Raw genomic sequence first — 15,880 nt, 5'->3', positions numbered from 1 at the left:
TGGGTCAGGGAGGAGAGTTGGCCCCCGGTATCTACAGTATATTCTGTGAAGAGTTTTGAGACGTCTCGAAGACATGATAAAGCGTTATATCAAGTGAAAGGATTATTATTATTAATAAAGTAGGGTTAGGGTTTAAAAGTTAGGGCAGCAATTTAATACATCAGTGTTCCGGGACGTAACCTTGTGTGAAGGGCGCTATATAAATGCATGATATTGGTGGTGTGTATTTCTGGAGTTGCATATAATTTTACCTTTGGCTATTAAATGTCAAATCTATAATTCTTGCTTTTGATATTGCGCCTTATCACATTGCCGAGACATCTCAAAGTGCTTCACAGAATATGCACAAATGAATACACCAAACAATTTGCACACAGCAATGTCCCACACAAACAGCCATGGAATGACCAATTTTATTTGAGGGATTGACAACAACAATAATAATCCTTGTATTTGAATCAGCGCTTTATCACGTCTTTGAGATGTCCCAAAGTGCTTCACAGAATATATTGTAAAGTGAATTGACTGTATATTTTGTGGGTGAAACGCGGCAGCCAGTTGCGCACAGCAGTGTCCCACAAACAGTTGTGGATTGAAGGGATCAATTCATTTTTATTATTTTTTTTAAGGAATTATTACCCCCAGAAAAGCAATCCGCCAATTGACTAACAACTGGATTCCTACTTACTGCTCGGTAAACAGAGGCGCGTGGAGGAAGGAAACTTGCCCAGCATTTCGCTCTGCTGGGAATAGAACCCTGGTCTCTCGTTTGCGAGGTGAGTGCTCTAACCACTGAGCCACAGGACTCCACTTGATGTCCAGGACTAGTGTCACAAGATTTTTAACATCTTCCTGAACAGGCAGATGAGACTTCAGTTTGCCGTCTCATGTGAAGGATAGCACCTCAAACAATGTAGTGTTTCCTCAGCATTGCATTGGAGCATCAGCATCAAATCAGCTGAGCTGTGTTATATGGCCGTAACACACAATGAGGTCAAGTTAAAGACGTGAGCTACAGCATCATAGCCTGAGAGATTCATCAATAGTGATATTAATCCTTACATTTGATATGGCATCTTATCACGTGGATGATACGTCTCAAAGCGATTCACAGAATATACTGTACAGTGAATTGACTGTATATTTGTGGACGAAACGCGGCAGCCAATTGCGCACAGCAGTGTCCCACAAACGGTCATGGATTGAGTGACCGCCAAAAAAAAATTTGGAAGGATTATTACCCCCTGGATACGCCAATCAGGTTCTACATACTGCTCGATAAACAGGCGTGTGGAGTGAGGAAAATTGCCCAAGGTCTCTCCTCACCCGGGATTTGAACCCGGGTCCTCTTGCTTTCGAGGCGACCGTGCGAACCACAGTGCTACGAGATTCCATCGGTAGCACCTCAATCCCAACAGCAACTGGGATTCCAGTCCTTGAGACACGCTCAACTTGTGCTGTTGCAGAAACACGAATCATGGGGAGGTGAGTTTACATTCTGATTCAAAGGCAAAATGTCTTTGTTGCTGGTGGTGGGTGCCCTGACCAGTGACAGGCAGAGCTCGCTGTCACTGACTTGACGAGAAGTGACAGGTTTTCACCCCAGCGGTATATGTAAAGGCAGCAGCGTGCCCTGCTCACATCGTAGAGTCTCGTCAGCTTCTTGACTGGTACATAATAGCAATGTCTTCATTAAAATGAAATGGAAGCATTAATGGATGTGAAACCATGCATTAGCCAGACAGTTAGCATGTCCTGATGTTTCAATACGAGGAAAAAACTAAGTCTCAATAACAACAAACCTCAAATGGGGTAATTACCATATTAAAACACTTGCCTCAGTAAGATATATTACTTCATAATTAGTGCTTCAATCTGCAGAGCAAACGAGGAAAAATTTATTCCTTTAGGGTATAATCATTATTAGGCAAGATCAGCCATGAACGCGAGTATAACAGTGATTTGCTAAGGGTGTGGTAAGCAAATTTACAGGTCACTATTTAACCCTGTAACAACAACAACTTGTGCAATTGCCTGCCACTTTTCGCCCACAAAAGATACAATCAATTTACTGTACAGTGCATCCTGTGAAGCGCTTTGAGACGTCTCAAAGACTTGATAAGGTGCTACGTCAAATGCCAGGATTATTATTATTATATTGCGCATTTCACATGGGGTGGTATCAGAGAGCCCTGACCAAAACACATACACAGTTTGAATCACAGGAGTATGGAAAGATGTTATTAATATTACTAGTAATCTTTGTATTAGATATAGCGCCTTGCCACATCATTGGGATGCCTCAAAACGCTTCACAGGATTTACTGTGAAGTGTAGTGACTGTGTATTTTGTAGGCGAACACAGCTGCTGTGAAGTGAATGACCATTTTTATCTGGAGGATTGTTGGCCAGGACACCATGTTAAACTCCTTTCTTTTTTTCAATAGTGCCACAGTATTTTTAACGTCCATCTGAACTGGCAGAAGGAACTTTGGTTTAATGTCTCATCCGAAGAACAGCACCTTTGACAATGCTACACTTCCCCCAGCATTGCACTGTCGTGTCATCCTGCACTGTGAGCTCAAGATCTCAACTTGGAGCTTGAACCCGCATGCTTCAGACTGTGAGGCCGGAGTGCGAGCCAAGCTGACGGACAATTGTATTAAAATGTACGATTGATTGTGCAGAATTTTGAGAAAAAAATCTTGAATGAAGTTTAATCAGGAAGCTGTTTTTTTCACACAGTCCAAATGTTTTCACACAAATTCAACATGTTTGCTTTGCAAAACAAGAGCTTGCAAATTGCCCTGATATGCACTTTCATGGGTATTGACACAGTTGGTCCGAGCAAAACATCTTTACCCAGAGAATGGTGGGAATGTGGAACTTGCTGCCACAAGGTGTAGTTGAGGCAAATAGCATAGATGCATTAAAGGGGAAGCTAGACAGGTACATGAGGGAGAAAGGAATAGAAGGTTATGCTTGAAGGCTTAGTTGAGGAAAGGTAAGAGGAGGCTCATGTGGAGCATAAACACCAGTTGGGTCGAATAGTCTGTTTTTGTGCTGTATATTCTATGTAAAATAGTTCCTGACACTGAAGGTTTCAAATTAAAAATAAGGGAATTTTGAGTGAGGCGTCAAGCCAGAACCAACTGTTGTGTTGGGAAACTATCAAAAACACAAAGTATAAATACTGCAAGGTATGTTTCCAGAGAGAAAAATAATTGGGGGTAGGTAGTTTGGGATATATGTGTATGCGATCACCAGGAAGGTGGAAGGCGAATTAGATGGACCTTAGTCCTTTTTAGTCTGGCATTTCTTATGTTCTTATTTCAAGGCAGGAAGAAGATATCTAAAGGCAACATCATAAGATTGCATGATCAGTTTGGATGAAAAAAGCCCTTCAACCCATCTGGCCTCATCCCTCCAGAACACCCATCCTATCGTGACAGCATCAAGTTGCTTTTTAAATGAGTCTCAGTTTCCTGGCCTCAACCACTCTTCTCTGTATCCTGTTTCAGCTATTAATTACCCTGTGGGTAGAGAAAGACTTCCTGGTGTCTGTGCGGAAATTGCCCTTTGCAGCTCTAGCCCTATGTCCTCTTGTTTTTCAATCTTAATGAATAGCTAAAAGCTCGAAACCTCACATGTGCCAGACTGTTAATTGGTTGTTCCTTTGCACCATAGCACAAATATTAAACTTTAATCTCACAAAGCAGCCCGAAACCGCCTTTTCAATGATACCTTGTACACTTGTTTCCAGAGCTTTGTTCGTAAGCAGTGTTAGCCCTGCAATCTATCAAGCTAATATAGGTGGCAACATTGCACACACAGGGCAAGGTTATCTTGACATATAGTGAGTGCACTATTTGCACGTTGCACTGCTGCTGAAGAATGAGGTGAGATTGATTCCCATTAATCTGACACCTCAAGCGCTGTGAACATAATAGCTTAAAATGTAGCTGTCTATCACATGTAAAAAAAAGGTAGAAAAATCACCAATGCACTTAACAGCCAGCCATGCAATACAGAGCGGCCTTAACTCATTGTGAGCCAGAGTAAAAATTGGACATCAGTCGCTTTTTTTAAGAATGATGTAGTTGCAGCTCCTTAATTGGAAGAAAATTCATGATAACTTTCATGAAAATGTGTGTCAGCCTGGTGAGCTTTCAGCTACCCTACTTCCACTCAACTACCCACCACCTCAGCTCCATCATCGGTGACCACACTTTCAGCCATTACACCCCGAAGCTTTGGAATTCTCTCCCTCAATCCCTCCGCCTTGGCCTCTTCTTCCCCATTTTCGGATCGTGCCTGAAGACCTTCCTTTTCGACCATGCTTATGGTCACTTCCGTGGGGAAGGGGTACGGAAGTGGGGGGAGAGGCGCTAGGGTTTGGCTTAGTGGCGATCAGTAACGTCTGAAATTGACCAAAAAAACATTTGTTTTCCTAGAGATGCTTTTTAATTTGACGTCCTCCACAGGCATTTGCCACTGCAGACACAGACTAACCAGGCTGCGGAGAAAGGAAGTGGAGCACAGAAGGATGCATTGAATGGAAAGCCTTAATTAGGATTTCTAAAGAGAAGGACAAAGCTACAATAGTGTTTTCCAAGTGCTCTTAATTCACTATTCATTTTGTTCCATGCTGCAGCTCATTGAAAAGGTGATAAAACTTGCGCACAATAGTTGAAAAAAATTCAATACTTTCCTTTAACGCCGCTTCAATAGTACTTCTAAAACCCACACTAAAAACATCTAGAGTGGGGTTTCCATGTCAATTTGCTTGGCAGGTATTACAATTGACCTCAGAAAATCGCAGAGATTCGGGACAGCTGTACGGGGCTAGGTGGTGAGAAATACGCAAATTAGAATTTCTGTACACCCCCACCCCATCCCTCCCCCACACTGGGATTTACAAGACAAACTAAAGATTGTTAGGCAAATAAAGCCAGTTTTGGGTGATTGAACTATAACTATATGTTTCGCCCACAAAATATACAGTCAATTCACTTTGCAGTATATTATGTGAAGTGCTTTGAGACATCTCAAAGACGTGATAAGGGAATGACTGTATCAAAAGCGAGGATGATGATGATTAGTAGTAGTAGTATTATAACTGCACAAATTTATTTGAGCATGTCTACAGCATTGAACACATCCAGCCCTATCAGTCAACATTGGGAGAGACGGCACAGCTCACTGACTTCACTCTTCATTAAAGGGATTACTCTGGAGCCAAATGACGGGAAACTGGAAGTCACATCATTGAACTGTTACCTAGTTTCGCCCCATTTACGCTGGATGCCAAAAAGCACACCAGCTCAGAGTGACACTCAACAACAACTACTACTTGCAATTATATAGCACACTTCACCCAGGATAGCATCATGGAGCGCCTGACAGTGTCGGAGTCTGCCCCTGAGCCCGGGGGAGAGGGTGGGGGGAGGGGAACGTAAGCACAAAAAGGAAGGTCTTTAGGCAGGATTTGAAAGTGGGGAGGGATTGAGGAAGCGAGCTCCAGAGCTTCAGAGCGTAGTGGCTGAAAGCACAGGCACTGATGATGGAGCGGAGGGGGCGAGGGAACTCATAGGAACAAATAACAGAAGTTGGCCATTCAGCCCCCTGAGCCTGTTCTTCCACGCTATTAGATCATGACTGATGATACTAAACTAGGAAAAGTAGTAAACAATGAGGAGGATAGTTGCAGACTGCAAATGGACACAGACAGACTGGTAAAATGGGCAGAAACGTGGCAGATGAAGTTTAATGCAAAGTGCTGCATTTTGGGAGGAAGAATGAGGAGAGGCAATATAAGCTGATGGTACAATCTTAAATGGGGAGAAATTAACAGAGAGACCTGGGGTTCATATAAGTAAATCTTTCAAGGTGGCAGGACAGGTTAGATAAAGCTGTTAAACAAGCATACGGGATACTAGGCTTTATAAACAGGGGCATAGAATACAAAGATCAGGAAGTTTATAAAACACTGGTTAGACCTCAGCTAGAGTATTGTGATCAGTTCTGGGCACCACTTTAGGAAGGATGTCAAGGCATTGGAGAGGGTGCATAAGAGATTTACCAGGATGGTACCAGGAATGAGGAATTTCAGTTATCAGGAGAGGCGAGAGAAGCTCGGATTATTCTCCTTGGAGCAGAGAAGGTTAAGAGGAGACTTAATTGAGGTTTTCAAAATGATGAGGGGATTCATTAGGGTGAATGAGGAGAAACTATTTCCACTGGTGGGTGGGTCGGTAACCCGAGGGCACCGATTTAAAATAGTTGTTAAAAGGAACAGAGGGGAGGTGAGGAGAATATTTTTCACACAGCAAGTTGTTCGGTTTTGGAATGCATTGTCTGAAAGGATGGTGGAAGGGCTATGGGAGACAGTGATGGAGTGGGATTGATTTGGGTAGCTCTTTTCAAAGAGGCGGCATAGACACGATGGGCCAAATAGTCTCCTTCGGTGATTTTTTAATGATTCTGTACCTCAACTCCAAATACTGCTCTCACTTCCCACCAGCTCGGAGTGACACTGTTTTGGTGTGTAGGTGTACGGTAATCAGGGAGCAGAAATGGGCAGAGTACGGTGTGATCTAAAAGGTAAGGAAGCTCACAAGCAGATGCCACATTGCAGCACTTATAGGATCTTACAGAGCAATAAAATAATACAATTCAATTTACTTTTATACAGCGCCTTTCACATCGGGAGGATGTCTCAAAGTGCTTTACACTGCTGGCTGGGCACCCAAGCTAGTGCTGGGAGGCAAGGGGGGTGAGGAGGGAAAAGATGACCGAATGCAGTCAAAGAGGTAGATCTTGATAATAATAATCCTTGTATTTGATATATCACATCTTCGAGGCGTCTCAAAGCGCTACACAGAATATACTGTGAAGTGAATTAACTGTGCATTTTTTCATGGGTGAAACGTGCCACCACCTTGACACGGCGACATGTGTGTTGTGGGAGAAACGTTGATAAGTGGCTTCAACGAGGGGAAAGGAGGGAGTGAGTCAGAGGAACTCCAGGACAGAGTTCTAGAGAGTGTTGGAGCCAGAAAGGCAGATAGGGTGGGGGACATGAAACAGTGAGCGATGTAGTTGAGGAGGTCGCAGAGGTAGGGGCTGGGGAGAGAGCAAAGCTGTGCTTGTCTTTTCCAGGCCTGGTACGTGAATCAACAAAGAGGCTTTGAATAGTTTTAAAAGTCTCTGAAATCGACACTGCTTTTGTTTTCGATGAGAAAACCTCCATTCCGCTAGTTTCCACGCTGCTGTTTCTGTGCATCCGGAGTACTCGTTTGCCAGGGAGAGCGTTTTGTTTTCCAAGGCGAGAGCACTTTTGGGAAAAACTCTCCCGAGAAGCTTTAAAATGCAAAGCTTTAATATGACGTCGATCCTTTTTGCTGCGTGGCTGCCCTGGGGCACTTTGTATGCTAGCTGGGAACTGAGGAGGAATCAAAAAAACACATGAATTGCCCGTTCCCATCTGTCAGAAAGGTCTACTGTCCAAACAACTCGCTTTGCTAATCATGATACAACACCTTATCAACAACAACAACTTTATAAAGCGCCCTTCATGTAGGGTAGCGTCCTGGAGCGCTTGATAGTGGCGGAGTCTGACTCCAAGCCAGGGGGAGAGTGAGGGGGTGAGGTGACCGTAAGCACAATCAAAAAGGAAGATTTTTAGGTGAGGTTTGACAGTGGGGTGCGAGGGGGTAAGGTGGAGGGATTGAGGGAGAGGCTTCCAGACTTTCGGGATGTAGTGGCTGATGATGGAACGGAGGGGACAAGGGACGAACAGGAGGTTGGAGCCAGCCAAGCGAAGGCAGCGGGTGGTGGCGTGGGTAGGGTAAGTAGATCGGGAGGTAGGGAGGTAGGGAGGGAGATGCGAGAACGTGAACAGATTTGAAAACAAGTGAGAGGATCTTGAAATCGATCCGTTCAGTAATTGAGAACCAGTGGAGTCTGGCAAGGATTGGTGTGATGGGGGTACAGAGTTTTGTGCGGGTGAGAATCCGGGAGGCGGAGTTTTGAATTAGTTGAATTTATCACATTATCGAGACATCTCAAAGCGCTTCGCAGGATATAGTGCAAAGTGTCGTGACTGTATTTTTGAGGATGAAAGTGGCAGCCATGTCCCACAATGGAGCGGGTGAGCAATTTTACTTGGGGGATTGTTGGCCAAGACACAAGGGGAAACTCCCTTCTCTTTTTGAGTAGTGTCACAGGATGTTTAACGTCCACTTGGACAGCAAGACCATGATTTAACATCTCTTACGAAGGACGGCACATCCAATAATGCCGCTGCTACATTGGAGCATCCATCTAGGCTATATGGGTTCTGAGTCCTGACATGGGGCTCGAACCCACAACCTTCTGACTCAGAGGCGAGAGCACAGCCGACTAAGCCAGGCTGAAACGGATTACATCCAAACAAGAAATGAAGCAACAACAGCACAAAGTGTCTGTAAATGACCCGTGACAATTTTTGCCTTCTGCAGCCTGTGCCGTTCACTCGCAGCAATATCGCAGCTGCAGCCAAATTGAAACGTACGCAAGTTTTATCTAATTGAATTCCGGGAGACATATGGTTCAATACCCCAATTTGCTAGAAATCATTCACCTTATTTGCAAGCGTGGTTACTTGTACGGCTCATCCACTGAGCTATTGCTCCTTGTAGGACGGTTCTATGTACAACAAAGGAAAGACATGATCGGCAAATGAACAGAGACAATAAAAATGTTAATAAGGTCAGCAAAACTGGAGTCGGCAGTTATAATTAGCCATTGCGCAAGATGAATCCCACCTAATGTATTTCAGGCAAGTAAGGTTTCTTCTCTTAAGCATCAATGTGGAACACATTCCCTTTTGCACAATAAGGAAGCAGTGCTTTGATTTATGTTGCTCTGAGCTGGACTGGGTGCTTATTGTTCAAAATATATTGAATGAATAATTCTCCAAACATGGAAAGCCGGGGCAATCAAAATCCGCTGAATACTGTAGCTGTTTTGTTTCCTGATATATAACAGGCATGAAATCACTAAGCCAGCTGCAAGGAGTTGCTTCCGATTGCTTCCTGCATAGCGATAAGACAGCACCAAACGTAACGGGCAAACTGCCTGGAGAGATACTGAATTGGCTTGATACAAATTACACTGTCCTGCTGGAAAGAAAGTGCACATTATTGGAGTCATTAACCATAATCACCCTCAATTATAATGCTGTAAGTAGCATACAGCAAGCCAATAAATGTAGGCATTGTTTACTTATTTCTACTATAATTTATAGAGGTGCAGTCATCTGTTCTGTCGGTCTGAAATTCACTCATCTGCCTGAAAACTATTATAGATTTTAGCATGTTGAAGCGATATACCAAATACGTTTTTCTTAGGCGTTAGGAATGCCTCGCAGTGTCGTAATATAATCTTCGCAAGCAGATGAAGAATTCATCACTTCTAATGTAATTTAGCATTCAGCTTGCATCCACCCTAATATCGCCTCACGGAGCAGGACGTTGATTTAGAAATGTGGACCAGGAATTCAGACGCACGTTTGACATGCACCCTTCATGCCCAGAAATAACAATTTGCCTGACTCAACAGAGGCAGGAGATATCATAGGTTTACGCTATCTCCTCACTAATTGCAGATTATAATCATACTAATTCTTGCATTTGATTTAGCGCCTTATCAAAGTGCTTCACAGAATAGAAGTAAAGTAAATTGCCTGTATATTTTGTGGGCGAAACACGGCAGCTAATTGCTCACAGCAGTGTCCACAAACAGTCATGGATTGAAGTGACCAAATTTTTTTTAAAATTTGAAGGAATTATTACCCATGGAAAAGTGATCTGCAAATCGACTAACTTACTACTAGGTAAACAGAGGGGTGTGAAGTAAGGAAACTTGCCCAACGTTTCACCCTACTGGGAATTGAACTTAAGTCTCTCGTTTGTGAGGCAAGTGCTCTAACCACTGAGCTACAGGATTCCACACAAACCTTGCATTTGGTTTAGCGTCTTTCACGTCGGGAAGACGTCTTAAAGCGCTCTACAGGCTCTACTGTGAAGTGGAGTGACTGTGTGTGTGTAGGCATACACGGCAGCCCAACTGTTCCACCAACAGCCATGAAAGGAATGTTCAATTTTATCTGGAGAATTGTTGTCCAGAACACAGGGAGAAACTCCTTTCTCTTTTCAAATAGGGGCGCGGGATCTTTAATGCCAACCTGAACAGGCAGACATGACCTCATTTTAACATCTCATCCGAAGGACAGCACCTCTGACAATGCAGCAAACCCCAGCAATGCATTATAATCTAGTATATATGAGTTTCAAAGCCATTTATTTTTATTATTGTATTATTATATTATTATTATTGTAGCTCAGTGGTTAGAAGACGTGAAAAACGCTATATCAAATGCAAGGATTATTATTATTATATTATTATAAATGGGGTTTGAACCTACAACCTTCTGACTTAGAGGTGAGAGAGCCACCAACAGAGCCAGGCTGACACTAAGGGATTATTCCCAAGTCACAGCGAAGAGTCAGTGTTTAATTTACCAATGAGTAAAGGTTTGTACAGTGCAAATTTAAGGGTCGAGTATAGTACACACCGAATTGTCAACAAGCAAAGGCCACGAGATCATAAAAACATAGAGACAGGAGTAGGCCATTCAGCCCCTCAAGCCTATTCCGCCATTCTACAAGATCGTGGCTGATCTGTACCTCAAGTCCAATTACCCGCAATTGCCCCATAACATGTAATACACTGACCTAACAAATATCTATCCATCTCAGTCTTGAAGATGTGAATGGATCCAACATCGACAACCTTTTGAGGGAGAGAGTACTAGATTTTCACTGCCCTTTGGATGAAAAACTGCCTCCTGATTTTCAGGTCTATGCAACCTGTCCTCATAATTTAACCCTTTTTCGCCCTGGTGTCATTCTGGTGAATCTACATTGCACCCCCACCAGAGCCAATATATCGTGACGTGAGGTGCCCAAAACTGAACCCAGCACTCTAGATGGGGTCTGACCAAGGCTCTATATAGTTGAAGCATCATTTCCTCTCTTTTATATTCTAGCCCCGTTGAGATAAAGGCCAAAATCTCATTAGGATTTTTTTGATAACTTTTTGTACCTGTGAGCTTGTTTTTGGTGATTTGTGTGCATGGACACCCAAATCCCTTTGCTCTTCCTCAGTTCTTAGTTGCTCACCATTTAGAAAATATCCTGTTTTGCTATTTTTGGATCCGTAGTGGATGGTCTCACACTTCCCCACATTGAATTCCATCTGCCACAGTTTTACCCACTCACTTAATCTATCTAAGTCTTTTTGTAATATCCTGCTCGCATCTACACAATTTACTGTGTCTCCTAACTTTGTGTCACCTGCAAATTTGGATATAAAACTCTCTATTCCTTCATGCAAGCCATTGATATATATATGGTAAAAAGCTGAGGCCCCAGTACAGACCTCTGAGGAACACCACTTGTCACATCCCGCCAATCAAAGAATGTTCCCCCTACCCCTTCTCTCTGTTTCCTGCCTCCCAACCAATTACCAATCCACGTCGCAAGGTTAGCTCCGATTCCATGCGCTTTTATTTTTGCTAATAACCTCTTGTGTGGAACATTATCAAATGCCTCTGGAATTCTATGACAGCCAGAGACACTCTCTTATCCACCATGTTCATGACCTCCTCAAAAAATTCAATTAGATTCGTCAGACATGACCTACCCTTCACAAATCCATGCTGACTCGCTTTGATTAGCTCATACTTGTTCAAGTGCTCAGTTAATCTGTCTCTGATGAGAGATTCCAGTAACTTCCCCACAACTGATGTTGTGCAGTTGCTTGGTTTCTCCCTCCCTCTCTTCTCAAGTAATAGAGTGACATTTGCAATTCTCCAATCAAAGGGCACAATTCCCGTACAGAGAGCTTTGAAAAATTATGATTAACTCATCTGCAATTTCCTCTCCTATTTTTTTAAATACTCTGGGGTGGAATCTGTCAGGTTCTGGAGATTCATTTATCTTTAGTCCCATTCTCTTCTCAACAACAACTATGAATTGCATTTACATAGCGCCTTTCACATCTTCACATCGGGAGGACGTCCCAAGGCGCTGGAATCCAATTTCATCCCCCCAAAACACCCACCCTACTGCCACACCCACGCCCCCCACACCCCACCCCTGCCCTATCATATCATCAAGTCCCAGGGTTCTGGCATCAACCTACTCCACTCGTTAAATACCTTCTGGATAAAGAAATACTTCCTGGGGTCTGTCCTGAGATTGTCCTTTGTCCTCTGAATCTATGTCCTCTTGTTTTACTCTGTTGGTGAATCCAAAAATATTGTTCTGGGTTTAGTCTTTCAATTCCATGTAAAATCTGATAGAGTTTGACGAGATCCCTTCTGAGTTGCCTTCTCTCAAGACTGAAGAGCCCTCCATTTGTCTTAATCATTACTCATCTCTCAATAATTTGCTCACTCAATCCACCAAATATATGGGACACTGGTGTGCCAATTAGCTGCCGCATTTCGCCCACAAAATGTACAGTCAATTCACTTTACAGTATATACTGTGAAGTTATTTGAGACGTCTTGAAGATGTGATAAGGCACTATATCAAATGCAAGGATTATTATTATTAATGTCATTATTATTTGACAGCAGACTGTTATCACCCATCTCAAAGAGCTGAGAGGGGAGAGAAGGTGACAAAAACATTGTCAAAAAACAGGTTATTGAAGGCGGGCTTTAAAGGTGGGGAGGGAGGGGATGAGGCAGAGGCATCTGGATCTCCCTGGATGGAGCTCCAGATAGCAGAGACAGAATGTGGAGTCCTGTAGCTCAGTGGTTAGAGCACTTGCCTTGCAAGCAAGACACCTGGGTTCAATTCTAGGCAGGGCGAAACCTTGGGCAAGTTTCCTTACTCCACACGCCTAATAATAATCCCTCCAAAACAAAACAATGATAAATTGATCATTTTCAATCCACAACTATTTGTGGGACACTGCTGTGCGCAATTGGCTGCCACGTTTCACCCACAAATATACGGTTAATTCACTTTACAGTATATTCTGTGAAGTACTTTGAGACGTCGAGAAGCTGTGAAAAGCGCTATATCAAATGCACGGATTATTATTATTATTAATGGCTGAAAATTCCCCCACTGATTAATATAGAGCTTCTAACACGGCAAAATGTGTATAAAAGCATTCTTGTCCTATTTTGAATGTAGTTTTTCAATAATATATGCTCAATTCATCATGTACAGTCTCTTGCGTACAGATAGAGCAACAGAAAGGCCAAGCAGTAAGCCAATTTGATCAAGTCATCCAGCACTTAGGATAGAAATAAAGGCACTTATAATCATTGCAAAGGTTTTTAATGTGACTGTGTCCAGAAAGGGCAGATGGACATTATTCTTCATTATCAACTGTGTATTTATTGCTGTGGCGATAGAACTGGTCATTCACTCCATGCTGTTCGTTAGATATTGCTGTGCGCACATCGATTGCTGCGTTCACCTACAAAATGCACAGTCACTACATTTTATACCCTTTCAAATCTTATCGACCAGGCTCTTCTCCCTTTGCTCAGCGAGTACTGGCCTGCTCCATGTCTCCTCCAACCCCACCACATCACGTGCAGATTTCAGCCTTTCTGTCGCCCATTTTCAAGAAGTACATCCCGAGTCCCTCCGACTCACTCTTTCCATCACCTCGTTCAACATCCATCTCAAGAACTACCTCTATGACTGCACTTTCAATCGTCTTGCTACCTCCTACCTATCTCCCTTGCCACCCAGCACCAGCTTGGGTGCCAAGAGAGAAACGTTAAGCTCTTTAGAACGTCCACTTGACATAAAATGTGCTGTCTAAGTGTAAATTTGTATTGTATCCTTTGCTGCTCTGAGATACCATTCTGCATTAAGGGTGCTATATAAATGCAAGTTGTTTTATGGAGTGAAGAAACTTGCCTCGGGTTTTGTTCCACCCAGGAATCAAACCCGGGTCCTCTCACCACTACGCAATGGGGCTATACTGTTTCAGAATTGTATAACTGAGTCAAACATTATATTTTTTTATTTATAACTGAGAGTCGGAAATAGAGAAGAATTGATCACAATCATTGATCTTAGAAACTTGCATATGTGGATGATATTGATGATATGGATTTTCTACAAGTCAGTAACATTACTGAAAACATAATAATAATAATAATAATAATAGTAATAATAATCCTTGCATTTGACATAGCGCTTTTCACGTCTTCTCGACGTCTCAAAGCGCTTCACAGAATAGACTGTAAAGTGAATTGAACTGTATATTTGTGGGCGAACGCGGCAGCCAATTGCGCACAGCAGTGTCCCTCAAACAGTCGTGGATTGAAAATGACCAATTTATTATTGTTTTTGGTTTTGGAGGGATTATTATTAGGCGTGTGGAGTAAGGAAACTTGTCCAAGGTTTCGCCCTGCCGGGAATTGAACTCAGGACATTGAACCCAACATCCTCATAGACATAGAGAAGTGAAATCTACAAAACATAATTTCAGATAATTACAACAGATAATTATCATATCAAATCTACTGTGCAACGTAGCTTATGTATAAATTTAAAAAATCCTTGCATCTGATATAGCACTTCAAGAGGGCACGTGAAAGTGCTTCACAGGATTTACAGTAAAGTATAGTGACTGTGTATTTTGTAGACAAACACAATAGCTAATTTGCTTAAAGCAATGGCCCACAAACAGCCATGAAGTGAATGACCAACTTTGTCCTGGGGATAGTTGACCAGGACACCAGGAGAAACTCCTTTCTCTATTCAAATAGTGCCATGGGATTTTTAACATCCACTGATCAGGCAGATGGGACCGCAGTTTAACAATTCACCTGAAAGACAGCAACTCTGACAATGCAGAGCTCTCCCAGCACTGCATTGGAGTGTCACCCTAAACTGTATAAGTTCCAAGTCGTGACGTGAGACTTGAACCCATAACCTTCTGACTCAGTCCCAAGAGTGCTACACGACTGAGCCAGACTGAGCATGTTTCATATATGAATTGCGAAGCCCATGGAGCCAATATTCACCTTAAAATGCATTTACATTTCACAACTTAATCTTGAAACTCCAACAATGTCTCTTTGTCCTGTCATCTGGGCACATTGTTTATTGCTGTTGGCAGACTGTAAATTACTGACATTACCTTCTGCCATGACACACCCAGGTTTAGTTAAATGCTGTGCTGCAGGGGTGTAAATATTGCTTGTTCACTGGCCTGTCTTCAACATTGTCCTACGGATGAGACGTTAAACCAACCTCTTGTTCATGCCTGTTCAGGCAGATGATAAAGATCCCACAGCACTGCCCAAAAAGAGAAGGAAGTTCCTTCTGGCCAGAAAATATCAACAACAACAAATTACATTTGTCTGTCACATCAGGAGGACGTCCCAAGTTGCTGGACAGTCAGGGATTTGGGTCCGAGTTGTGGTTTGGGATCAGTGGAGCGTGGAGGGCAGGAATGTAGGGGTAGGAGGGTAACTGAAGGCGCAGTCGATGAGGAGGGTCTTGAGACATGCCTTGAAGGAGGGAAGGGAGGGAGCTAGGCAAAAGGACTGTGGGATGGGGTTGCAAATCGATCATTCACTTCAGGACTGTCTGTGGGGGATTACTGCGCACAAATTGGCTGCTTTTAAATACACAGCTGCCACACTTAACAGTAAAAATCCTGTGAAGCCTTCTTAAGGCATTTTGATGATGCAATAAGGTGCTTTTTCACATGCAAATGATTATTCTTATTGCGGTTTTATAATTAGCCGCAAAGTAACGTAAAGAGAAAGAAGCCAGGGACGGAAATG

At 42.9% G+C, this 15,880-nt stretch overlaps 1 long non-coding RNA gene across 1 annotated transcript; it reads right to left on the bottom strand.

The window, feature by feature from the left end:
* Positions 1-6,868: 6,868 nt before the first annotated feature.
* On the bottom strand, positions 6,869-15,367 carry LOC103179703. The gene is made up of 3 exons (XR_488006.1): positions 15,229-15,367; positions 8,624-8,688; positions 6,869-7,444 (listed from the first exon to the last, which is right to left on the bottom strand). It is a non-coding gene; the product is annotated as an uncharacterized LOC103179703 (long non-coding RNA).
* Positions 15,368-15,880: the final 513 nt, after the last annotated feature.

The sequence above is a fragment of the Callorhinchus milii genome, unplaced genomic scaffold, assembly GCF_018977255.1.
Source record: "Callorhinchus milii isolate IMCB2004 unplaced genomic scaffold, IMCB_Cmil_1.0 Scaffold2, whole genome shotgun sequence".
In the NCBI taxonomy this organism is placed as follows: domain Eukaryota; kingdom Metazoa; phylum Chordata; class Chondrichthyes; order Chimaeriformes; family Callorhinchidae; genus Callorhinchus; species Callorhinchus milii.
Note: the sequence above shows the minus strand (reverse complement) of the source record. Positions and strands in the feature narration are given on the sequence as shown.